The sequence below is a fragment of the Dermochelys coriacea genome, chromosome 3, assembly GCF_009764565.3.
Source record: "Dermochelys coriacea isolate rDerCor1 chromosome 3, rDerCor1.pri.v4, whole genome shotgun sequence".
Taxonomy (NCBI): domain Eukaryota; kingdom Metazoa; phylum Chordata; order Testudines; family Dermochelyidae; genus Dermochelys; species Dermochelys coriacea.
Window position 1 is genome coordinate 180240439 of NC_050070.1, and position 27952 is coordinate 180268390.

At 41.1% G+C, this 27952-nt stretch overlaps 1 protein-coding gene across 6 annotated transcripts in view; it reads left to right on the plus strand.

The window, feature by feature from the left end:
- ASB3 (ankyrin repeat and SOCS box containing 3) overlaps window positions 1-27952 on the plus strand; it is a 130749-nt gene that overhangs the window by 56698 nt on the left and 46099 nt on the right. The gene's annotated exons all lie outside the window — the stretch shown is intronic.

Consider the following 27952-nt stretch of genomic DNA (forward strand, 5'->3'; position numbering starts at 1 on the left):
AAATCTAACCCCCCCATTTACATTAATTCTTATGGGGAAATTGGATTCGCTTAACATCGTTTCGCTTAAAGTCGCATTTTTCAGGAACATAACTACACCGTTAAGTGAGGAATTACTGTAATTATTTTTCGTGAAGATATTTGTTTCATTTATATTCCTCAATCAGTCTGGGATATGTTTTCCACTGAATCAGAGATTCTTTTTTGCCTACTTTCATCAATATTGAAAATTGTGGAAGATCTGACATTTGCAAGTAGCGATAATCTATTCACACTTCATTTTTTCCTGACATCTTTTATTGTTTTGCTTTTCTGTATGTCATTGGTTTCTTTATTTTGCTTGTGTTAATTGTGAGTTCCATTCTTCAAATGATGCACACTTGTAGGGAAATTTCATTATCTCTTGAAAGTAGTTATACATATAAATTCTCTCTGCATTTGTAAGAGAATCAAACTGTTCACATATTGAAGGGAGTAAATTTTTTTTTCTTTTTCAATTGGCACTTACTGGTGGATGGTTATGGTTTTAGTAAACAATGTGCAGTGTCAGTACCACAGAAAAAATAAACATTTACTCTTGTTAAATGATTGGTTTGCTCCTTTCAGAGTAGCAGCTGTGTCAGTCTGTATTCGCAAAAAGAAAAGGAGTACTTGTGGCACCTTAGAGACTAACAAATTTATTTGAGCATGAGCTTTCATGAGCTACATCCGATGAATGCATCTGATGAAGTGAGCTGTAGCTCACGGAAGCTCATGCTCAAATAAATTTGTTAGTCTCTTAGATGCCACAAGTACTCCTTTGGTTTGCTCCTGTGTTTTGAAATATTAAAGATTATTTTTGACTTTGTAAGCCTGTAGAGTGTTTTAGTGGTCTTCTGGGGTAAAAAATTGCCAGTGCACTAAATTGTAAATTCTCACTGGATTTGGAGGATGAATATTTTTCAGGTTTGTTGTGCATACATTAATTTAATAAGAGTTAAGTTTGTTCATCACTTGTGAGTCAGCATCAATTATCGCTATGCTCAAATACTCTTCTCTGATAAAATGGGTGTAACTTGAATTACAGGAGATTTGCCAGAATAGGACCTCTAAAGTCTAATTTGTTGTTTTATGGCCGGTTATTAGAGTTGGATAAGTTAAAAGCCTTATTGCCTCTTAGCTGATTCTGGAACCAGGTTTTTAAACTTGTCAGAAAGCTGAGGCTTTTCATCCCTGTTACAACCTGTGTACGTTTGGCTATATTATTATCATACTAATTAGAAAAATAATTTAGTATTCTGAGGCATTTCTTAGGAATACATGCAAATGGAGAAGTGATTACAATAACATCTTAATAAACTAGAACTTAATAAACACAATATTGTCTGGCAAGCGAGTACTTGTATTGAACTCAGGAAAATATAAAGTTATATAATATGTTTAAGTAACTTCATACTTGGTCAGGAAATGGATCAATTGATGATTACCTGTTCTGTTCATACCCTCTAGGGCACCTGGCATTGGCCACTGTTGGAAGACAGGATACTGGATTAGATAGACCTTTGGTCTGACCCAGTATGGCTGTTCTTTTGGTCTCATACCGACATGTAAAAGCATCTGCCTTAACTTTGCGTTGTTCAAACAAGGGCGGCTAAGGTCACCAAACTGTTGTTTAAACATAATTTTGTGTGAAATTGTCTGCATACTTGGGATAAATGTGTTAAAGATTAAATTTATATCTATATCTAGACTTTTTAAAGGAACTTTACTGACCTGATTAAATATCTGTATCATTGTGCATACTCTTTACCCACTCAAACAAAGGTAGTTGAGCATTTATCCAACAGAGTATACCTTAATCATAATCAGTTTGCTTTTAAAATAGGTATTTAACCCAGTAGGAGTCATAGTTGTTAATTATGTTAGTCTGACTATACCTACGTGTGCAAAATTTCCTAATGAAGCAAAATGGAATCAAAATATCTAGGGGAAGGGGGTCTGTTTTGAAAAATACTGTGAGCTTAAGGGATCTTAAGGAAAACTCGGTCCAGGAAGTACCTGCTGTTAGGGCACATAATGTGAAAGTCCTGAGTAAATTTCTTAATGGAAACAGGCACCTCTCAATGCTTCCTTTTTAAAAAGACAAAATGCAGGGTACACCAGGCATTGACTATTTATAAGCCTATTTCTTTCTTTTTTTTTTTTTTTTTTTTTTTTTTTTTTACAAGTAAGTCACTTATTCACTTAAAAAAATTGGGGGGAAAAATCTTTGAGGCCTTCTGATACTATGATGAAAATAGTATAAATGACTAGGCATGTTAAATTGGACCAAAGGATAGGCTGGAGGTTTCATAGTGACTAGATTAAAAAATAAAAAAGGTTAGATTTGGATGTAGTTCAAAATCTCTCTCCGATTATTTTGGACCACTGCAAGATTACAAATTAAAGCTATGGAACAGCCATTTGTTGGAGACATGGAGTTGTAGGCACTCATTCTGGGACTGCCCAAATGTGGGGAGTTTGTGCGTTAACATTCCAAGGAGAATTAAATCAACAGAGAAACTCTATTGGTCATTCACAATATGTTTACTATCAGACTGATGAGCATTCAAAGGCATTCTTTTATGATACCACAAAGCATATCCTGTTGAGTTAATTTGTCACAAAAATGGAGGGACTGGTAAATAAACATGATATGTACCACATATGAAAAAGCAAATTTGTATCATAAAATAGAACTGATTTAGGAAAGAGCCTTTCCTGAACCCTTATGTCTGCCAAAAGTCCCATTAAAATCAGTGGGGCTCTATATGAGCATAAGTATTAATTCATGTGGCTCACACCAAATAGTGGAGGCTCAGGCAATGAAAATGACACACAAAAATCCTTATGCAATGTTCCTTAAATAAACTCACTGTGCATGTTAATGAAAACACTTGTGAACTAAAAATAGATCTCTCTTCTCTTCAAAACACACACATTTTTTTATTCCATGTTATAGAGTTATTTTCTTTAAAACTTTCCTTTTTCAAGATTATGCTTTCAAAATAATTCCAGTGCACACATGCATCTGAACAACTTTTGAGTTTTTACTTGTTTATGTATATAATGTGCTAGAGAGTTGCCATCTCTGTTGCATTGGACACTGAAATTCCTCTGTTTATGTACTCATAGAGTCATAGAATTTAAAGCCAGAAGAGATTACTAGATCATCTAGTCTGACCTTCTATATATCACAGGCCACCACTGCCCCAGCCAGCATCTGCACAGTAAACTCAACAACGGACATGAGACCAAAATAAATGAGATCTACAGAAAACTACACTATTATGTGCTACAGGGAGAAAATAGGAGGTACCAAGGTGCACCAGGCCCCTGCAATGCCAGAGAAATGATTAAAGGAGATATACCCAACTCACCTGATCTACACTCACATATTGCAGAGCAATGGCTCTCAACTTTTCCAGACTACTGTACCTCTTTCAGGAGTCGGATTTGTTTTGCATACCCCCAAGTTTCACCTCACTTAAAAACTACTTGCTTATAAAATCAGACTTAAAAATATAAAAGTGTCACAGCATGCTATTACTGAAAGATTGCTTACTTTCTCATTTTTTAGCATAAAATTATAAAATAAATGGATTGGAATATAAATATTGTACTTACCTTTCAGTGTATAGTATATAGAACAGCATAAATAAGTCATTATTTGCATAAAAATAGGAAGACAAAAAAACCCCAAGGTCACTGCCAATCTGACCTGGAGGAATTCCTTCCTTACCTTACGTATGACGATCAGTTAGACCTTGGTGATGTGAGCAAGAATCATTTAGCCAAGCCTCTGAGAGAGAGAGAATGCTTGGTGCCACCTCAGAGCCCTTGCCCACCTGATTCAGTGTCCCCTCTCCAGTCATGGCCATCCCTGATGTTTCAAAGGAAGGAAGTGAAAAAACCTCCACAAATACATTGGGAAGGCGGGGAGGAAATGCCATCCTGATGCCTGCTGGTGGTGGCCAGTTGAAACCCTGAAGCCTGAGCTTTAGGAATGTTAGATAGAAATCGGAAGGGAATCCCAGGGCTGTCGAGCCCTGTCCCCCGCCATCACAAGTAATTGCACTAATACATTTATCCATCTCTCTGTTAAAACTAATTTAAATTGTTTGCCCCCTCAACTCCAATTGGGAGGCTGTTCCAGTACTTCACCCATCTGATGGTTAGAAATCTTCTAATTTCCAGCTTGAATTTGTTCTTGCGTCAACGTTGTCTTTTTTAGCTTAAATACCCTTCACCCTCTCTGGTATTTTTCCCCTAATGTATTTATAGAAAGCAATCATATCCCCTCTCAGCCTTCTTTTTGTGAGACTAAACAAGACAAGCTCTTCTAGTCTCATCTCATAAGAGAGGCCCTACATTCCCTTGATTTTCCTAGTAGCTTTTCTCTGCACCTGTTCCCATGTAAATTAATCTTTTTTGAACATGGGTGACCACAGAATTGTTCACAGTACTCTGAATGAGGTCTTGGACAATGGCATTAACAGTCCTTTATCTCTACTGGACATGCTTTGTCTGATATATCCAAGGATTGCATTTGCCTTTTTAAGAGTCACTTCACACTGGTGACTCACAGTCATCCTGTGATTGATCCACCCACCTATGGCTCTCTCCTCTGTTGCTTCCAGCTTGTAGCAGAAATTTTTATTATTAGACCCGAAGTGTGCAGGACCTTGGACTTTGTACTATTGAATTTCATTCCATTTCTGCCACTCCAGTCTTCAAGGTCATCCAGGTCTTCCTGTATAATATTCTGATCCTCCTTTGTATTGACAATGCCTCCCAAATTTGTATCATCAGCAAATTTCATTAGCACACTCCTGCTTTTTAAGCAAAGGTCATTAATAAAAATATTGCTTAAGGTTGGTCTCAAGACTGATTCTTGAGGAACTCCTTTAGTAAGATCTCTCCAGTCTGATAATTCACCTTTCAGCACAACCTGTTGCCTTCTCCCCTTTAGCCAATTCCTTATCCACCTTACAATTATTGTACTGATCCCAATCTTCCCTAATTTAATTAATAATTTCCCATATGCACTGTGTCAAATGCTTTACTGAAGTCCAAAAATATTAGATCTACTGACTTTCCTTATCTAAAAAATCAGTTCTTTCCTCAAGAAGGAAATCAGGTTAGTCTAGCGTGACTTTGGTAAATCTATGTTGCATTACATCCCCTTTTATCATATGAATTTAATTATTTTTTCCTTCACAATTTGCTCTAAAATGTTGCATACTATCGAGGCCAGACTAACAGGTCTATCATTGCCCCCCTGCCCCCATTTTTAAAATATATGTATGGCATAATCTATTCTGCAGACATATATACCACTCTTGAATAGATAATTTATTAAAAATCCTTGCTACTGGACTAGCAATCTCAATTCCTCAGTATTCTGGGTTGGAAGTTACCTAGTCCTGATCTGAGCGCATTAAATTCTTTAAGCTTTTCTTCCACCTCAGGGGTGATTGTTTCCATATCTAGACATTAATTTCCATACTGCCTTCATGCACATATTCCATATTATCACTGTTACTGAAAACTGAGGTGAAGTGTTCATTTAGTTTTTGGGCCATACCTAGATTATGTGTAATCTCTTTTGTCCCATCAACACAAGAACATAAGAATGGCCATACTAATGATCAGACCAATGGTCCATCTAGCCCAGTACACTGTCTTCTGAGAGTGGCTAATGCCAGGTGCCCCAGAGGGAATGAACAGAACAGACAATCACTGCGTGATCCATCCACAGTCATCCACTCCCAGCCTCTGGCAATCAGAGGCTAAGGACACCCAGAGTGTGGGACTGCATCCCAGACTATCTTGGCTAATAGTTGGTGATGGACCTATCCTCCCTGAACTTACCTAATTCTTTGTTGAACGCCATTAGATTTTTGGCCTTCACAAAACATTCCCTGGCAACGAGTTTCACAGGTCGACTGCACGTTTTGTGATGAAGTATTTCCTTTAGTTTGTTTTAAACCTGCAGCTGTTTGTTACACTGCATAGCAGCCCAACCTCATCCTTCCTTATACTCTATTTATTTATATAACTAAAAAAACCTCTTTATTATTTATTTTAGTTTCCTTGGCAAAACCTAATTCAGCTTGACTTGTAGCAATTCTCACTTTATTCCTACATTTTCTAACTTCCACAATATAAATTTCTCTGCTGATCAACCCCTTTTTCCATTTCCTATAGGCTCTTACTTACTCTAATTACTCTTGGTCAAGGTGATTATTCATCCAGCTGGGTCTGGAGTCTTTCCCTATAAACTTTCCCCCCTTTCTTGGGATGCAAATTTCAGTTTTTATATAGTTGAAGAAGTTCAAAGCTTCCTCCTCATTTAAATACATGTGCTCCTCAGTCCAGCTGACTTCTTTAACTAATTCCTTTAATTTCCCAAAGCTTGTCCTTCTGAAATAAAAAAATCATCCTTGACGACCTGGTTTTGATTATCCTTCCATTTAATTTAAACTGAGTCAACTCATGGTCTCTCGATCCAAGATCATTTTCTACAATCAGCTCTTCTATCATATCCTTGCTACTTACTAAAACCATGTCTAAAAGTGCATCACCTCTTGTTGATTCAGTGACAATTTGATGAAGAAACTCATTTATTACACCCAAGAATAACTGGGTACTACAAGTATTAGTAGCATTTATTTTCCAGTCTCTATGCAGTAAGTTAGTCTCCCATTATGACACAATTCCCAAAAGTATTTCACTCTCTGATAATATGAATAGTAAAGAGATCACTGTCCACATCTGAGTCTGATCCTGGGGCTCTGTAGCACTCTCCCAACAGAACCTCCTTTACAGTCCTTCCCCAAAGTGATTCTGTTTTGTCCATACTATCACTTTTTATTTCTTTACAGTTTACTGCTTTGTTAATGTACACCCCATTAACTTTACTTTTATTCCTATCTCTCCTAAACAGTGCATACCCTTCAATATCTGTATTCCAGTCATGAATGCTATTTCACCATATTTCTGTAATCCCTAAAATTTCTGGTTTGACCTCCTGTACCAGGAGTTCAGGTTTCTCCATTCTGTTGCCCAGATTCCTTGCATTTGTGTACAAGTATTTCAAATGCTTCCCTCAGGCGACTCCCAGTTTTCTGGTTTGTAATATTCCATTATCCCTAACTAATCTTCATTTAGCTGATTTTTTCTTCTTCTTGTGTGTTGAAGCCTGGTGTGTCAATTTCACGAGTCTTTCCCAACCTTCTCCCCTCATCTCCTAATTTGAATCTCTTCTTATCAGTCATGCCAGCCTTGATCCAGAAGATTAATATCCCAGGTTACAAAGTGGAGCCCATCAGTTGAGATGTCTTTTTTCCAAAAATGCCTCCCAGTGGTTGTACAGCATACTGTACAGCATACCATTCTGAATTTTTAGATATATGGGGATTTAAATCAGTTTAGGAATACGTTACATTATTATATGATGAACCTTTCTCATAGCACCATCTTTGAGCCATCTATTGATCTTCATTATCACATCATGCCTTCATCCACCTTCTCTAGGGACCAGAAGTAAAATCACCTGAGCTTCCATTTCTTTAAGTGTCTCACCCAGCTGAGCATAGTCATCCTTGATCCATTCCATTGGGAATCTAGAAGTATCTTTTGTCCTGACAGGTAGCACAGTCAGTGGATTTTTCGTCACTTCCTTCGGGATCCTCTGTAGCCTTATGTCCACATCTCATATCTTTGCTCCTGGCAGACAGTACATTCTTATGTTCTCTTGATCTATTCTGGTGACAGGCCATTCTTCTGAATATGGAGGCCCCAATCACATAGACCTGTCTCTTCCTGGTGTTGGTATGAATCTGTTTTACGTCCTCTCTCACAGTCTTCTGAACATCATCCTTATTTTTCCTTAGGCTCTGGTCCATGTCTATTTTCATAATCTCTTCCTCTTTTTTGCAGGGACTGGCTTCCATTCCTTTCTTCCTCACCACACCATTTTTTGCCTGTTTCTCCTCCTCATTCCTTAGTTCAGCAAACCTGTTACTCAATTTAATTTCACCACCACTATCTGGTCTCTTCTGCCTTGTGCTTGTGGTTATATTCTTCCATGGATCAGCCTCCTCTTCTGGCAGAATGCCCTCTAGTTCCTTTTGTTTGGCAGGTTTCCACAAATCTTGAGTAGTCTGTATCACTTCCTATCTCCTCTGCTGCATCATACTTTCAAATCCCCGTCTGAATGCCGTCGTTGTCTCTAACTGTATCTCTAATCCTTGAATCTTCTCTGCCATGAGCTCTATCAGATGACATTTCATACGTAAGTAGCTTCCATCAGATATCCCCTGAAGGATGATTAACATCCAGCAGCTTCTTCATCCAACCATCTTCTTTCCCTCCTCTCCTCTCCTCTCCTCCTTGGGGAGCCATCATTATCTTCTCTTCCTAGACCCTATTCTTAGTAAAGAAGAAAGGGGAGGAAAAAATCCCAAATTCCCACTTACAAATGCCCACAGAAACTCTGCTGTTAGATGATCGCTAATGAATAGTAAAGAATGGGGGGAACTAATTTATGTTTGAAAGAGTACTTCAGTCTCCATTCCCATTCGGTTTCTCCCCTTCATTGCTGAGGCTACCAGAACAATGCTAGCCAGTTCCTGTTGTAATTGGATGGCAATATGATATAGCTGCAAAAAGACTAATATCATTCTGGGGTGTTCACATTCACAGGAGTGTTGTATGTAAGACCCAGGAAGTAATTGTCCCGCTCTGCTCGGCACTGGTGATGTCTCAGCTCAAGTACGATATCCACACTTTAGGAAGATGTGGACAAATTGGAGAGAGTCTAGAGGACAGCAACAAAAATGATAAAAGGTTTAGAAAACCTGACCTATGAGGGAAGGGTTAAAAAAACTGGGCATGTTGAGTCTTAAGAAAGGAAGACTGAGCAGGGACCAGATAAGTCTTCAAATATGTCAGTGGCTGTTATAAAGAAGATGGGGATCAATTGTTCTCCAGGTCCACTGAAGGTAGGACAAGAAGTAATGGGCTTAATCTGCAGCGAGGGAGATTTAGGTTAGATATTAGGAAAAACTTTCTAACTAAAGGTATTTAAGCTTGGAATAGGCTTCCAAGGTAGGCTATGGAATCCCTATAATTGGAAGTTTCTAAAAACAGGTTGGACAAATGGATTGTCTAAGTTTACTTGGTCCTGCCACAGTGCAGGGGGCTGGACTTGATGCCTTCTCGATGTCCCTTACAGCCCTACATTTCTTTGATTTTTTTGAATATTTTTCCATCAGAAAATGTACTGCATTTTTCATGTATAGTACTGAGCAGCTGGTAACAAATGACCAAGGCAAGAAAGGCCAGAGCCTGTATCCTGTTATCAGCCCTTGAGGTACCCAGGTAATGCAAATGTGGCCAAAAGTTTTAAAAAATAGGAAAAACATAGGGGAAAAATTATTCCTAGACAAAGTGGTAGTATGTCAAGGTTCACCTCAGAGCAGATTTTACTGGCAGATTATGAAAGCTTGAGTAGAGGGCCTTTATAATAGAAGTGCTGACTATTCATATTAAGATACCTGAGGTAATGACATGAAATAGCTGAATAAAATAATAACTAAACTTATAATAACCTGTAGTTTTGAGAATTTTCTTTAAGTGCCACCAGATGTCAGTGTAACCAAAGGACCAGAAAAATACTGCAGTGGATTAAAATAGCTTTCATTAAGGTGTGTTCTTTTGAAGAAAAAAAAATCAATTCATTTTGACAATGATAAATAAAGTAGATGTTTTCTTCAGAAAAATATGTATTTGTCAGTATGTGTAACCTCTACTGCACATTAGATGTTTGCTCTATGCAAAAACTTGAGTGTGCCTAGAATTCTGTAGTGAATATTTTTATGTGCTTATTACGTATATGGATAAAACCCGAGCACAGTAAATGGCACATATATGAAATTTGCAATGACTGGTACCTACACCACAGAAATCATAGATTTTCTACAAATATTAAGATAAACTGTTGCAAAACAGTACAGCACTTCTCACTACAACCTTGCTGACCATAGTATTTTCTCAGCAATATTTATCAAAACCTGGCATTGTAGATGAGACAATGTTTCTGATATATTGATTTAAAATTCTGCTTCCTGTAGTTTAAAATTGGAATATAATGCATCTTTTTAGCTTTTTGCACTCTTTGGGGTATTCTCACTAAGAATTTTTCTCAACAGTGTTCTCCAAGACATGCTTTGTTTGCTTGTGTGGACTAAACAGAGAAATCATTTTTATTTTCTTCAGTTTTCTTTTTTATTTGATACTGAAAAAACCTGAACATTTTGACAGATTTTCAGTTTAACATCCATATGTGTGAGATATGGTGCTGGATAAAGTACAGGTATCTGTGGGGTTCAGAAAAGGGAGACTTTACACATATTAAGGAGTTACAGCATCAAGGTAATTGGAGATGTGGAAGCTTTAGTTCTTGTGATGTGATCAAAATCTCTTTGTGTGTTAGTTAATTTTGCTTTGTTATATTTCTTAGATCACATATCATTTTTTTTAAACTTGAGAGACTGACAAATATCTGTTGTCTGAGAAAGGTGGCAGTTGAATAAAGGGGAGCAGAATTGTACTTAGTATATTTAGAGATATTTTCAGGACAGGAGATTGCTCCCATAAGATTTTACTGTACAGCATACCATTCTGCATTTTTAGATATATGGGGATTTAAATCAGTTTAGGAATACGTTTCATTATTGTATGATCAATTGTGACATTGGAGATGGCTGAACTTATCAGAAGCCAACCACTATTTAGTATACAATGGATTTTTTAGTTTATTTGTATACTACAGTCGTATATTAAAAACCTATGATGTCTGCAGTTCAATTGAAGGGTTATTTTTAAAATACTTCTTTGGTTCAGTGCTGGGTTAGAAGGATAAAAGATATAAATACAAAGAGCAAATACATTTTAATATTAATTGTCAAAGGCATTTTCAAAATTGTTCATTTCTCCACTGAGGGTGGAATTTTCAAAAGCGCATGCGGGAGTTAGGGGAACAACTTCCATTAAATTTTCTTTAGGTGCTTTTGAAAATCCCATAGTGAATATCTGCCCACAAATATAAGTTTCAACAGTGTTTATGAGTGGGCACAGAATTTTTCAGCCTTTGTTTTTTTATTTACAAAGCTTCAGAAGGGGAAGCCGAACCTATAGCTTTTCAGATAAAATAGTTAAATTCTCATTCATATCCAGTTGCATAATGGAAGGCAAGGGAGAGAAAAGGTATATTAATCTCTGGGTTCTGTGTATGGTGTTTACTGCTGTACATCTGTGTTGGGTTCTTGGTTTCTGTGTTTGCGTTGGTTTGATCCATTCATGAGTTCCAGTCAGGTTTTTCCTTCACTAAGAGTATGTCTACATGATGAAATTAGGTCGATTTTATAGAAGTTGATCTTTAGAAATCGATTTTATACAGTCGATTGTGTATGTCCCCACTGTGCGCATTAAGTTGGCGGTGCATCCTCAATACCATGGCTAGCATCAACTCACGGAGCGGTGCACTGTGGGTAGCTATCCCACAGTTCCCGCAATCTCCACTGCCCATTGGAATTCTGGGTTAAGCTCCCAATGCCTGATGGGGCAAAAACATTGTCACAAGTGGTTTTGGGTACATGTCGTCAGTCTCCTCTCTCTCCCTCCCTCCCTCTGTGAAAGCAATGGTAGACAATAGTTTTGCGCCTTTTTTCCTGGGTTACCCGTGCACACGCCATAGCATGGCAAACATGGAGCCCGCTCAGCTCACCGCTGCTGTTGTGAGCATTGTAAATACCTCGCGCATTATCCTGCAGTATGTGCAGAACCTGGCTAAGAGACACCAGCACGAGGATGATTCTGAAGAGGACATGGACACAGATGTTTCTGAAAGCACTGGCTGTGGCAATTGGGACATCATGGCGACAGTGGGGCTGGTTGATACAGTGGAACGTTGATTCTGGGCCCAGCAAACAAGCACAGACTGGTGGGACTGCATAGTGTTGCAGGTATGGGATGATTCCCAATGGCTGCAAAACTTTTGCATGCGGAAGCCCACTTTCCTTGAACTTTGTGAGTTGCTTTCCCCCACCCGGAACTGCAGGAGTACCAAGATGAGAGCTGCCCTGACAATTGAGAAGCGAGTGGCAATAGCCCTGTGGAAGCTTGCAATGCCTGACTGCTACCGGTTAGTTGGGAATCAATTTGGAGTGGGCAAATCTACTGGGGTGATTGCTGTGATCCAAGTAGCCAGTGCAATCACTGATGTTCTGTTATCAAGGGTAGAGACTCCGGGAAATGTGCAGGTCATACTGGATGCCTTTGCTGCAGTGGGGTTCCCTAACTGTGGTGGGGCGATAGACGGGACGCATATCCCTATCTTGGCACTGGACCACCTTGCCAACTAGTATGTAAACTGCAAGGGGTACTTCTCAATGGTGCTGCAAGCATTGGTGGATCACAAGGGACGTTTCACCGACATCACCGTGGGATGGCTGGGAAAGGTGCATGACACTCGCATCTTTAGGAACTCTGGCAGTTCGAGCAGCTGCAGGAAGGGACTTACTTCCCAGACCAGAAAATTACCATTGGGGATGTTGAAATGCCAATAGTTATCCTTGGGGACCCAGCCTACCCCTTGCTCCCATGGCTCATGAAGCCGTACACAGGCAGCCTGGACAGTAGTAAGGAACAGTTCAACTATAGACTGAGCAAGTGCAGAATGGTGGTAGAATGTGCCTTTGAACATTTAAAAGCTCGTTGGTGCTGTTTTCTGACTAGGTTAGACCACAGTACAACCAACATTCCCATTGTTATTGTTGCTTGCTGTGTGCTCCATAATATTTGTGAGAGTAGAGGGGAGACGTTTATGGCAGGGTGGGAGGTTGAGGCAAATTGCCAGGTGGCCGATTTTGAGCAGCCAGATACCAGGCCGATTAGAAGAGCACAGCTAGGTGCACTGCGCATCAGAGAGGCTTTGAAAACCAGTTTCATGACTGGGCAGGCTACGGTGAGACAGTTGTGTGTGTTTCTCCTTGCTGCAAACCCACCCCCTTTGTTGATTTTAATTTCCTGTAAGCTAACCACCCTCCCCACTTCAATCACAGCTGGCAAAGGAAATAAAGTAATTATTGTTTTGAAACCATGCATTCTTTCTTTATTAATTAAAAAAAAGTGAGATAACTGAGAAGGTAGCCCCGGTGGGGTGGGGTGCGGTGCGGGAGGAGGGAAGGACAAGGCCACATTTCTTATTGTAGCCACATACAAATCAAAACTGTTTGAATTACAGCCTTCTGTTGCTTGGGCCATCCTCTGGAGTGGAGTGGCTGGGTGCCTGGAGCCTCCCGCCCCGCGTTCTTGGACGTCTGGGTGAGGAGGTTATGTAACTTGGGGAGGAGGGCAGGCGGTTGTACAATGGATGCAGCAGGGGGTCTGTGCTCTTGTTGACTTTCCTGCAGCTCCACCAGATGCCTCATCATGTCCGTTTGCTCCCCCATTACCCTCAGCATCTCCTCCTGCCTCTGCTTAACGCGGTCACTTAATGCTTTCCTGGCCTCTGCCACTGAATGCTTCCATGCATTCAGCTGTGCCCTATTAGTGCTGGAGGACAGCATGAGCTTGGAAAACATGTCATTGCGAGTGCATTTTTTCGCCTTCTAATCTGCGATAACCTCAGGGATGGAGATGATAGGGGGAGCATAGAAACATTTGCACCTGTGTGGGGATAAAAAGGGAGAGTAAAATTTAAGATGATACATTTCTGAGAACAAAAGGGAGACTCTTTCACAGTGAATCGAGCAATTCACAGCAGACAGCACATGTGCTTTAGGTACAAGGTTGCATTTTGCCTTTTATATTGAGCACCTGCCGGTATGATGACACATCACACACGGCTGGGCAACAGAATTCGGTTTCTAGGCAGCTATGGTAAGCCTTTTGGTATGCGGGGTTGGCTTCTTATGCCTTCATAACATGTGGGAATAGTTTCAAACTGCAGTGCCCTCCTTTCCCATAGCAAGCAATGCCGGTTGGATTTCTCATTTAAAAGGAGGGGCTGTGGTTTTTGGGTGGATGTGCAGCAGACACCTCCCCCCACCCCACCGCATGGCTATTCTCTGGGATGATCCCTTCACCCCTTCCCCCGCCACATGGCTATTCTCTGTGATGATCCCTTTTAGCCAAGCGCAAACATGAATGGGGTCCTTTTACTGTTCCCTTACAAAAATTCCCCTATTTCAACCAGGTGACCATGAATGATATCACTCTCCTGAGGCTAACACAGAAAGATATAGACCGAATGTTGCTTGAATGCGACCAAAACCCAGGACCTTTTGCTGCCATGCTTTGTGCTGCAGTGATTCCAAACTGCTTGCTACTGGCTTGGCGTGGTAAAGTGTCTTACTGTGGAGAACGAAATAAGGCAGCCCTCCCCAGAAACCTTCTGCAAAGGCTTTCAGAGTGCCTCCAGGAGAGCTTCATGGACATGTCCCTGGGGAATCCCGCTCCATCCCCAGACACGTTAACAGACTTTTCCAGTAGCTGTACTGGCCGCGAATGCATCCCAAGACTTCAGGGAAAATCAAACATTTAACACTATTGCTTTTAAACCCTGTACTGTAATTACAAATGTGAACTCACCAGAGCTGCCTACTCCGGCTTCAGAGCCAGGGATCTCACCTTCGGAGGGTATTGGCTCCAGGGTGATGAAAAGGTCCTGGCTGCCGGGGAGAACAGATTCACCACGTGCCTGCTGCGCATTCTCCTCTTCCTCTTCCTCATCCACAAAATTCTCCTCCTTGTTGTGTGAGACACACCCCCTTGCAGGTGTCCATTCTAGTGGTAGAGTCCCCCTCTAGAATGCAATGCAGCTGATCATAGAAGCGACATTTATGGGGCTCTGACCTGGAGCGACCATATGCCTCCTTTGTCTTTTGGTAGGCTTGCCTGAGCTCCTTAACTTTCATGTGGCACTGCTGTGTGTCCGTGTTGTAGCCTCTCTCCACCATGCCCTGTGCGATTTTGGCATATATATTTGCATTTCTTCTTTTTGATCGGAGTTCAGCCTGCACAGATTCTTCTCCCCATACAGTGATCAGATCCAGTGTCCCCCTTTTGGTCCATGCTGCAGCTCATTTGTGATTCTGGGGGGACTGCGTGGTCACCTGTGCTGCTGAGCTCGCCATGCTGACCAAACAGGAAATGAAATTCAAAATTTCCTGGGGCTTTTCCTGGGTAGCTGGCTAGTGCATCTGAGTTCAAAGTGCTGTCCAGAGCAGTCACATTGGAGCACTCTGGGATAGCTCCCAGAGTGCTCCCGGAGGCCAGTACCATCAAATTGCATCCACACTATCCCAAATTCAACCCAGCAAGGTTGATTTTAGCGCTACTCCCCTCGCCAGGGGGGAGTACAGAAGTAGATTTTAAGAGCCCTTTAGGTCGACGGAACGGGGTTGGTTGTGTAGACGCATTCATTTTAAAATTGACCTAACATGGCTAAATTCGACGTAACTCCCTAGTGTAGACCAAGGCTAAGTTGCCCCAACATAACTTCTAGATGGATTGCATGGGCAGGTTTTATAGTCCCTGCAACTGAGTCAGTTAAAGGACCAATTAGCATAGGAGGATTGGGTATGTATTTGGTGTGATTTGTGAACATGTGAGGAACTGTTCCTTCTGTGAATTCCAAAAGAGCCAATCATTAGAGGCTGATAAAAGTTTTGCTAGGCACACAAGGATCTGAGGTTTCTGTATGTGGGAGCGGAGGCCTACATGTTAGTAGCATCAGCAATTGGTCCTTGTGACCCTTCTGTTGCTCTGTGATGATGCACCAGGACAGGACCATGGGTTCCCAAATTCAGGGTCAAGTCAAAGGGAAAGAGGTGGAGGCAGTTCCCATCTCTATAGTGAGTTTGCCAGGACTTCTAACCTTTGAGCATCTCTTGTTGTTAGTTTGGTATTGATAAAGTTTCAGGCAGTCCAGGCAAATTCCTGAAGAACTTATTATGTGTCTTCCTTCCCCTTTGTCCAATCAAGTAAAGTTAAATTGCTTGACTCATTTCTCAGCATGCTTATATACTTGCATTATACAGTCTTCATTTTTCTCATTCTGTCCTTCATTTGAATTCTGTGCCTTCCATGATTTTCAAAGAATTTCTGACTCTGAACCCTTGACACTTCGGGATTTCTGCATATGAGAAGTAGATGCAATGGGTAAACTGTTGAGCTAAACTCATTGAGAAACTTTAATTAAGTTGAGTCAAACTTGGGATTGCATGGGGAATAGGAGCTCCTCAACAACATTGTGAAGCACAAACAATCTGACCAGTGAACTTGTACTGAGAGCTTGAATTTCCATTGAGACAATGAAGTTTCTCCCTCACCTAAGTTCAAAAAAACAGCAAAAATTCAATTCTGATATGACAAACTATTGTTCAAATCTATTTGCTGTTACCACAGCACAGGTATAATTCTTTGTTGACTAATATGAGCCATTAAAGTTGTCAAGGCTGATTCTACACTCTGGCACTTCGAGTGCGGAAGGTGGGGGCCCGCAAGGATTCTAAAAATTAATACTGGCCACTCCAGGCTTGTATTAAACTTCCAAGATTACAGCTTCTCTCTGACCTTGGATGGGTAGATGCTGCCACCACCCAACTGCAAAAACCCCTTTGAGAACCCAGAAAGGCACACTTGGGAATTCCTTCCTGTGCGGTACCCTCAAGCCCTTTCACCCCCCAACCCCCGGGGAAGAGCTGAGAAAGAAAACAAACGAAATCAGCTGTTGCCACCGGCTAATTAAACAACATGTGTACAAAGCTCTTAGGACACAAAATCCAATCCTGTTCTAAAAAAAGGTAAATTTTATTAAAAACAAAAAGAAAGAAAATACATTTGAAAACTCAGGCAATTGCTAGATTTAAAAAAAAAATTACAATAATTAAGCATCAAGAATAACCTTCTTGAGATCCAGCTTAAACGTTACAAGCAAAACAAAAGTATTTGGGGTTAGCACAGAGGAGTCCACAAGCCATAAAGAAATAATAATAAAAAAAACCTAATCGCATCTTTCTAGACATTTCCTGATCTACTTGCATATCTGGGGGTTTCAAGTGAGTAGTTTCTAGGTACAAGTCAGATGATTTTTCATACCTGGTTCCAAGCTTCTTACAACATAGTTCCAGCCCTTTCTGTGCTTCTCGAGAACAACAACAGAACAGACAAAGGGCTGTCTAAAAAGTTCTAGCCTTCCCATTGGCTCTTTTGGTCAGGTGCCCACTCCCCTCCTTTTACCTATGTAGGGAGACTTTTTAACCCTTTACAGGTAAAGCAAGTAGAGAACAACTACTAAGAGGGATTTTATAGCTAATTGGCTGGCTGGGTGACCATAAAAGGGAGCTACCCCCTCCCACCCTTTATTTATCACAAAAGTGTTACAGGTTATGGAACCCTTTTGCCGGTGGGATTTGACATCTTTTAACTATATTTTTATGATAATGTGCTCTTCACAATGACTAGTCAATGGCTCTTCCTAAAAATTACCATGATTGAACAGCTATAACAACTTGCACTTCTGCAGTGTATACGATCTTTATAGACTCTTTTCTCTAGCACAGCCCTGAGGCATAGGTAAGTATTGTACCCATTTTATAGGTAAGTAAGCTGTGTCACAGACACTGTAGTGATTATCTGTCCATCAGCACACCTTTGTCAATGGCTTAATGAGGGAAGTCTCTCTTTATACCAGTAATATTTGCAGAAGGAATACAGAAAATGACTGATTGGAAACAAATAATTTATTTAGCAGTGATCTAGTGTGAAAACCATTCTTGCAGTATAATTATTGCACTTTGTTTTCTAGATATTGGAAAATACAGTATATGCTGTTACGTTTTCAGCTCATCTGTGTGTTTTCTCGCTAGTCTTGTGTGGTTTTACAGAATTAATATTCCAATGTTGTTTTTATATGATAATGATATGTATTTATTTGTCCACCTACTTATGTTTGTAAATCTACAAAGTAATTATGATAGACTCAGAGCAGCTTTCACTAATCCAAGTAACAACCAGCTAGAGAAGCTGAAGAACAGGCAAGGTCCAAAGAACTCTGATGCTCTCCAACTTTTGTTTCATTGGTTATACTCAGCATTAGGGCAGGGAAATGAGCAGAATTGCTCTGCTTTGTGTTGGTGGCTGACGCCCAGAAAAAAATATGGAAAAGATCTTCAGCCAGTAGTAGTGAATCAGTTTGTGTATCATAAGTAGGGTTTTCCAAGGCTTATGTGTACTAATGAAAGGGAATAGTTTACGTAGTATTTAGAGGCATTAAAATCCATGTTTCCAAGAAGACAGTAGCTAAACTCACAATTCATTGGGGCCAGAATTTCATCTAGTTGTATGCAGAGGGCACCTGAATATAGGGATGTATAAAAAGGGATGGTGATAGAGTCACAGAGTTGTGTTGCCTTGAGTTTGTCCATCTTGTGAGTTCCCAAGTTCCTCCCCTTGAGAAGAACAATATATAGGAACTGAGTTTTCCCTCTGTTTATCTGCCCTTCTCTACCACCTCTTATGAGTTTTTCTTCAGGAGATGTGATCTGGGCTAAGAGAGCGGGATGGACAAGAAAAGATGAGGGGGTGACTCCTCCCAATGGGAAAGCGGTGGGACATCAGCAGTAGCTATGGGGAAGCTAGGGGGGAAGATGAAGTTGTTATTTGTTAACAAATGGCATAAAAGGGCATAAAACATTGCAACAGAGGGCATGAGATTTATAGGTTCAGGAAACCATTATAGCTATCACTTAGCAGGCAGAGGTGAATTTGTAGATAGATAGCCTGCAGCCTGTCTACTTGCTGCTCCAGAAGTTCCTCAACATGCTCTCTAAAAACAGGCTGGTGCACTCTGCTTTTTTTTGTTTGCTTCTACTCAGGATAGATAGGGTTTGAATAATAACCATAAAAATAGCATGTAAGAATTTTTCATTTTCATCTCTAAGTTCTGTTGCTGTATCACAAGCATTGGTTAGTAATATGAATGTTAAAGAGAAATTATATATTTTCAGGTCATGGTTATTTTGTCAAAAATGCATTAAAGTTAGCTAGGATGTTGCCACAAATACTTAATCGTACAAAATGTAGTGATGTGTCATCGATTATAAAAATCCATAAATAGTGTAGCCAGGGTGCTTTATCTCCAAAGTAACCTTATATCTAAGAAAAATTGATGCTTGGAAATTTCTTAAAAACAACCTACAAAATTCATTATTTTCAATACTATGGTGATCTATTGATGAGCAGATTGGTTTGTAGGAGAGTAACCCATTAAGTCAGGGGTGGGCAAACATTTTGGCCCGAGGGGCGCGAAAGTGTATGGAGGGCTGGGTACGGAAGGCTGTGCCTCCCCAAACAGCCAGGACCCCGCTCCCTATCTGCCCCTCCCCTGACTGCCCCCTCAGAACTCCAGACCCATCCAACCCTCCCCCCCCACTCCTTGTCCCCAACCATCCCCTCCTTGGACCCTCCAACCTAAACTGCCCCCCGGGACACCATCCCCTATCCAACCCCCTGCTCCCTGTCCCCTGACTATCCCCCCGCCCCTTATCCACACCCCTGCCCCCGTCAGGCCCTCTGGGACTGCACCCTCTATCCAACCGCCCCATGCTCCCTGTCCCCTGACCGCCCCCCCCGAACATCCACTCCATCCAACCACCCCCTGCTCCCTGTCCCCTAACTGCCCCCCCGGGACCCCATGCCCCTTATCCAACTCCCCTGCCCCCTTACCATGCAGCTCAGAGCAGCAGGTGCTCACAGCCCCACCGCCTGGCCAGAGCAAGCCGTGCTGCATGTGTGGCGCATGGCTGCAGGGGAGGGGGGCTAGCCTCCCTGCCCAGGAGCTCAAGGGCCAGGCAAGACGGTCCCGTGGACCAGATGTGGCTTGCGGGCCATAGTTTGCCTACCTCTGCATTAAGTGATCTAAAGGCAATTTTTTGTGTGAGTAAAAGTTAGGAGAGCAACATTTTGAGGCAAGTAGTCTACAATCATATTTACATTACCCTTTGATTTATTTTCCTTCTGTCTTTGTCACCCTCTTCTTTGACTCACCTTTCTGTTACTTAGCACCTTTTTTCTATTCAGGTTAGGCTGCAAATTGCAGGGAAAAATAGTGCTGTTTTTCCAGCAGGAAAGACTTTACTAGTGTTTCTTAGTAAGTGGCAAGGATTCTGCATTCATACCGAGTGAGAAAGACTAGGATCACATTATTATAGTCTGTCTCACTCTTTTCAAGCTCAATAGTTGGAGCACTTTTATTAATATTATTATTGGTTATTACTTTTCTTATCATAGCAAAATTAGCCTGTCAGCAATGGGTACAACAAAAATGGTGCTGAACATAATTTAACTGAAAGAGTAACCAAGGAATTCAGAACCAACCCAGAATTTGCAGCTAAAACCAACCTAACTCACTTTCTGAAATTAAGCTGAAAAGGGTTTGTCCTTGGTGTATTTGCATTTAAACTGTTCAGTACCAGTTTAGTTTCACTTGTTGGTGACACTACATTTGCTGGTATAGGCAAGGATCTCAGGCAAGAAGCAGCACTACTGTTCTTGTATTGTTTTGAGTGCAGATTGTCCTTTGAACCTACGTTGAACAAAGAAGGAAGGTATTGTTCCTCAGGTGGACAGACAACCAACTTGTTCTTCCCTGTATTCTCTATTATGCTTACTTTAAATATAATTTGCAAATATGTAACCAAAATTAGCTAAATGTATTTTTATGTTCTGAATGGCTAAGATAAGGGAGGCCTTTGGCATGTAATTAATTCTAAACAGACTTTGTCTTTCATTTCAGTATCCTCAAAGTCAAGCTGGCCAGCTCCTGCCACACTTAACATTGCATCTGCTGTGGTGCTTTGTTGGGAAAAATATAGCTGTCCCAGTGGCTCACATAAGTGTAATTGTTTATTATATAGCGTGGTTTGCAAAGTGTTTTTTGTGTTGTTTTATATTTCAAAGGGTATAAAAATAATATGAAAGACACCATAAAACTGTACTATATAATGCAAGGGAAAAAAACCACTTACCTGAGCTATCATGAGTCAGTTCCATGCCCCAGCATGGTTCTTCAAAGCCTCTGAAATTAAGCCACGCATTGTGCGAGGGTCTGGCGGCTGAAAGAGGGGTCCGCTGGTGTGGCTTTGCAGAGGCTGAAATGAAGTGAAGAGTGCACTTCTTTATACAATCTATTTAGGGTTTTCAGAACATAACAATATATGTAGTTGGGCGTGTTAAGAAAATATTCTCAGCTCACCTTTTAAATTCTACCTCTATACCCCTTGAGCTGTAAATGCCATTAGAGAGAATTTCAGTTGAACTCCACAATTTAAGATGTTTCTATAATTGTGTAAATTACCATAAGTAAAGTGTAACTGTCTGTCTATGGTCTAAACAACTCTGAAGTAGGGGTCAGTCATTGAGAGTAGAGCAACTTTTTTGGCTTGTAAGAAAGGCAGGATGGGAAGAAGACAGATTCATATGAACAAAGGGCACTGTGAAGTCCTCTGATGTAGCCAATACACTGGCCTGCTCCCTGTAGATATATGAGTAGCTATTCTATTTTAAATAGAATTCCTATGTGAATAAGTGGAAGTTTTTAGCATCTAGAATTGTCCAAGTGAATTGGGTTGGAGAGGGTAAAAATCAAAAATAAAGAAAATAAAAAAAGAAATACTGTGTATAGGAGAAAACATTCAAGAACCATTCATCTCTCTGAATGTGACCTCTGTAATGCCACCAAAGACAGCAAGACTTATGGTGATAGCCTGGGCAAGCAGTAGCTGTGCACAGGGCTGCTTTAACTTTTGCACCTATTCAATTTTTCAAAGATTTAAAAACATTTTAGACAAGATAGTATCAACAGCTTGCTCCAGAGGCCAAGCTCTTTCCTGCTTCCCTCAGCTGGAAATGCATAACCTCATATCTCTACCAAAATGTTAAAATGTGCAACCCATTCAAGGAGGCAGAATCACAACTTCTCCTGATTTGCCTCTGAGAAATACATGTCATCAATTTTAATGAACAGCTGAGATATATGGATATAAAAAAAAATGGAGAAGAACCTCTCACTTTGCTGTTTTTGCCTTCTAGTTCAACGATTTTGCTCTTAAAGCCAAACAGATTTTATTTCAATATAGTGTAAGAAAGTGCTCTGAAGTTTTGGTTTTCTGTTAGTACACTTTATATGCAATATCAAAATTTGGTAAAACAGACCTCTCAGTAGCGTTCCTACTGTCTTACCTGGCCAATGGCAATCATGTTTCCAGCTGCTGTAACCAACCTCAGGAGAAAGATAATGTATCCTCACAAGTGCACGGAGCAGTGGAGTTTTGACTGTAAACAAGGGTAGTTTACTAACTTGTTTTCAGCAGCAGGTGAACTGTGAGACACACGTGACTATTCCATATAGTGGCACAAATTGGTGGCTGGATAAGTAAATAAGTGACTATTTTCAGTCTGCAGTGATTTTTTCTTGAGGTGAGCCACTTGTCTGATGGGAGTGGTAATGGGGTTCTAGGTTAGCATGTTGTCAGCTAATTCCAAGGTTAGTGAATAGTAGGTCTCTGAAAAGGTACGTTTGAGTTAATATAGAGGCATACAAGTGTTAATATGCTCCTTTTTAGTTAGAGACTCTTTATACCAAAGTCAAGTTTTAAGTATCCTGTAGGGTTTGGACCAGGGGTCTCAAAGTCCCGGCCCGCAGGCTTTCTGTGGCTTGAGAACCTCCCCGCTGCGGCCCATGGAGGAGAGACGCATGCAGCCACGCTGCCCACTCTGTCTGCTGCAGGTGCCGCTCCCCGCAGCTTCCATTGGCTAGGAGTGAGGGAGAGAGATACCGTCACTAGTCATCGGGCAGAGTTAGCCATGGAGGCAGCATCATTAGTTGCCAGGCAGAGTCAGCCATGGAGGCAGTGTCACTTTTTTCTACAGTGTATATAAACAAGTCAAAATACAGAACACAACTATCTGATGCCCACCTTGCTGCAATCCTGAAGGTTTCAACTGCTCAGTCACTGAGGCCAAACATTAACAAACTGACAGAACTGAAGTGTTGCCAGGTGTCTGGCAAACACTAAAACTCTCCGGCAGGTGAAGAATTGTATAAAGTTGTATGACAGTTTTATTATTTCTAAGAAATTTGAAATAAAAAATGCAATATTATCATTTTCTGAACACCATCTTCAGTTACATTGTTGGCCCACTGGGAAAATTTGAGGATGGGCACTGGCCCTAAGGTAAATTGAGTTTGAGATCCCTGGTTTAGACAAACTTTGTATTGGATGTGCACACTTAAAATGTATGACAAAGAATCTTCCTGGAGTGATTTCAGTGACCCAGTCCTTCCTTTCTGACAGGTGCAAAGAGTGGTACTAGAGTAAGGGAAATGATCAGTGACTTAGTCCTTCACATGTGAGGTAGAACAGGAAGTTGTTCATCCTCCTAAGAGCATAAGAGCTGGTGAAGAAGGTTGTGAGGCATTTTGGTCTGTAGTAATGTTTCTATGGTGATGGTACTTAGTTCTAGGTTTCTTATTCATCAGATTCAGTTTGTTTAGTTTCCTGGCTTCCGTAACATCTGCCCAAAATAGGGTCAAATGAGAATGGGTTGGTTGATAATTAATCTGGTTAAAACAGAGATGTATTTGGTTGGTTGGTAATCTAGAGAAATTAGTGAGGGTTGTAACTGCTGCATTTATTCATGGAATTAATCCCATCCATGCCAAAACAGCTTGGAGTAATTTGAACCCAAGATTTCTCTTGGATTCCCAACTAGCAAAAGGGGTTCATACAGCTTTTTGAATCTGTGGTTGATTGAAGTGTTGCAGCCTTTCCTCACTGAAGCAGATCTCACGAGTCATCCATGCCTCTATCACTTTCAGGCTTGGGCTACTTCATTGTCTCACAGTTAGGGTTATCCTTGAAGACCACTTGGAAACTTTAGCTAATGCTGAATGCAGTAGCAACATGCTCACAGCGCAGTGCATCGGCCATGAGCACATTAGGCCTGTGTGCCATCCATTTTATTGGCTTCCCATCTGCATCTGATTACAATTCAAATAATTAGTTTTAATCTATAAAATCTTCTGTGGTATGGCATTTAGCTGTTTTAGAGTTTGCAGCTCTTTCTGTGCACCAACATGTCAGCTGAGGTCTGCTGAGGAACTTCTGCTCATGGTCTTTATGTGATTTTGGATTAGAGGTAGGGCATTTATGATTTGTTTTGGAACTTTACTACCTCTGTCACATCCCAAGTTTGCTTCATTGTGAAGTGCAAGACCCCTGTCTTTGACAAAGCTTTCATTATAATGCAAGCTACCTCTTTTACAGAAGAACAGCCATACTGGGTCAGACCAAAGGTCCATCTAGCCCAGTATCCTGTCTTCTGACAGTGGCTAATGCCAGGTGCTTCAGAGGGAATGAACAGAACAGGTAATCATCAAGTGATCCATCCCCTGTCGCCCATTCCCAGCTTCTAGCAAACAGAGGCAAGGGATACCAGCCCTGCCCATCCTGGCTAATAGCCATTGATGGACTCCATTATGGACTCCATGAATTTATCTAGTTCTTTTTTTAACCCTGTTATAGTCTTGGACTTCACAACATCCTTTGGCAAAGAGTTCCACAGGTTGACTGTGGGTTGTGTGAAAAAATACTTCCTTTTTTTTTGTTTTAAACCTGTTGCCTATTAGTTTCATTTGGTGACCCCTAGCTCCTATGTTATGAGAAGGAGTAAATATCACTTCCTTATTTACTTTCACCAGTCATGATTTGATAGACCTCTGTCATATCCCCACTAACTAATTCATATCAGCCTAACTCTAGAAAAACTAATGACTGACTAGTGGCTTCATATATCAACACTGCAGCTTGATAACTTGAAAACAAGTTGGAACTCTGAAATAATTTTTGCTATTAAGTGTTGGCAATAAATATATAAAACAGATACCAAGCAGCTTGATTTTAATAAGCTAAATTGACTGTAGACCGGGGTGGGCAAGCTATGGGCTGGATCCAGCTCCGCACGCTGCCCTCGCCTTCAGGCACCGCCCCCCGCAGCTCCCATTGGCCGGAAACAGGGAACTGTGGCACTCTCTCCTGCATCCCAACCCCTCCGCCTCAGCCCTACATTCATGGCCCTGCATGCAATTTCCCCACCCAGATGTGGCTCTTTGGCCAAAAAATTTGCCCACCCTTGCTGTAGACAGAGATGGGAAAAATAAAATTGGATTGAAAATTTAGTAAACATGACCTAAGAAGAAAGTAACACTGAGAATCATTTTGTAGAAACTCAGGTTTTTTTCAGTGTGATTCTATGAGGTCCTCTATGGAATTTTACATATTGTCACTTTGCACTTTATAGGATTTATAAGTCTTCTAAAATTTTTACAAATATTTTCTAAGCTTAGGAACTCTACAAGAAATTATGTACTGAAGATTGTATCATACCTATTTTACATATAAGAGATCATGTAATCTCTTTGTTCCTCAATTTACCTGTGGGTTACAGAGTATATTGGTGGTAGAACTACAAGTAGAACCCAGAACTCCTGACTCTATTCTTTCCTGTAATCAACAATCACTTTCTTTTTATGGGTATTTCATTTTCAGCGGTGTCTGCAATATTGATACACTAGTAAGAGTCGTCACGTACTCTAGTTTCACTTTCTTGTCCTCATGCTGAATGTGAGGGTAAATGCGAAGTTGCCTCTAGGGCTAGTGTGGCTGATTGTGATCTCTCATCACAGAGTGTAATCAGGAGTATGTCCACTGAGGTTGATGTAGTTTTACACCAATGTGGACTAAGGACTTAACTTCCATATGTACAATTTTTTTTGTGTTTTTAAGTTAAAAATTATTGAGGAAGAGGAGAAATTAAAGTTACTTGTAGATGTTTCCTTAATTATGGTTTCCATAGATTTCCACCTGCTGGAGAAAGAGATGTTAGTTTTGCTGTACATTGGAACTTTTATTCCCTGTGAAACCACATTATCAGATTGATAGTACTTTATCTCCATTATCCATGTAGTGACTGTCATATTCTTAAATGATGGTTATAAGTGTCTCCATTTTGGAGCTTATAAATGTTTTGCTTCACAAAGAGGCAACACTGGATATAATTTCTGTTTCATATGCAGAGCCTTAGAGAGTAGGTTTTGTGTGTTTGGATTTAGATCTGTAATCAAAGCTGCACAGTCACTCAAAGTGAATTAGTTTTGATGTCTCTCTGACATCATAATCAAAAAGGCTGACAAAGGAGGTGCTGTCGTCATCATGAATAGGTCAGAGTATGAACAAGAGGCTACTAGGCAGCTCTCCAACACCACTTTCTACAAGCCATTACCCTCTGATCCCACTGAGAGTTACCAAAAGAAACTACAGCATTTGCTCAAGAAACTCCCTGAAAAAGCACAAGAACAAATCCGCACAGACACACCCCTGGAGCCAGGACCTGGGGTATTCTATCTGCTACCCAAGATCCATAAACCTGGAAATCCTGGACGCCCCATCATCTCAGGCATTGGCACCCTGACAGCAGGATTGTCTGGCTATGTAGACTCCCTCCTCAGGCCCTTCGTTACCAGCACTCCCAGCTATCTTCGAGACACCACCGATTTCCTGAGGAAACTACAGTCCATTGGTGATCTTCCTAAAAACACCATCCTAGCCACTATGGTTGTAGAAGCCCTCTACACCAACATTCCACACAAAGATGGACTACAAGCCGTCAGGAACAGTATCCCCGATACTGTCACGGCTAACCTGGTGGCAGAACTTTGTGACTTTGTCCTGACCCATAACTATTTCACATTTGGTGACAATGTATACCTTCAAATCAGCGGCACTGCGATGGGTACCCGCATGGCCCCACAGTATGCCAACATTTTTATGGCTGACTTAGAACAACGCTTCCTCAGCTCTCGTTCCCTAATGCCCCTACTCTACTTGCGCTACATTGATGACATCTTCATCATCTGGACCCATGTAAAAGAAGCTCTTGAGGAATTCCACCATGATTTCAACAATTTCCATCCCACCATCAACCTCAGCCTGGACCAGTCCACACAAGAGATCCACTTCCTGGACACTACGGTGCTAATAAGCGATGGTCACATAAACACCACCCTATATCGGAAACCTACTGACCGCTATTCCTACCTACATGCCTCTAGCTTTCATCCAGATCATACCACTCGATCCATTGTCTACAGCCAAGCGCTACGATATAACCGCATTTGCTCCAACCCCTCAGACAGAGACAAACACCTACAAGATCTCTATCATGCATTCCTACAACTACAGTACCCACCTGCTGAAGTGAAGAAACAGATTGACAGAGCCAGAAGAGTACCCAGAAGTCACCTACTACAGGACAGGCCCAACAAAGAAAACAACAGAACGCCACTAGCCATCACCTTCAGCCCCCAACTAAAACCCCTCCAACGCATCATCAAGGATCTACAACCTATCCTGAAGGACGAGCCATCGCTCTCTCAGATCTTGGGAGACAGACCAGTCCTTGCTTACAGACAGCCCCCCAATCTGAAGCAAATACTCACCAGCAACCACACACCACACAACAGAACCACTAACCCAGGAACCTATCCTTGCAACAAAGCCCGTTGCCAACTCTGTCCACATATCTATTCAGGGGATACCATCATAGGGCCTAATCACATCAGCCACACTATCAGAGGCTCGTTCACCTGCGCATCTACCAATGTGATATATGCCATCATGTGCCAGCAATGCCCCTCTGCCATGTACATTGGCCAAACTGGACAGTCTCTACGTAAAAGAATGAATGGACACAAATCAGACGTCAAGAATTATAACATTCAAAAACCAGTTGGAGAACACTTC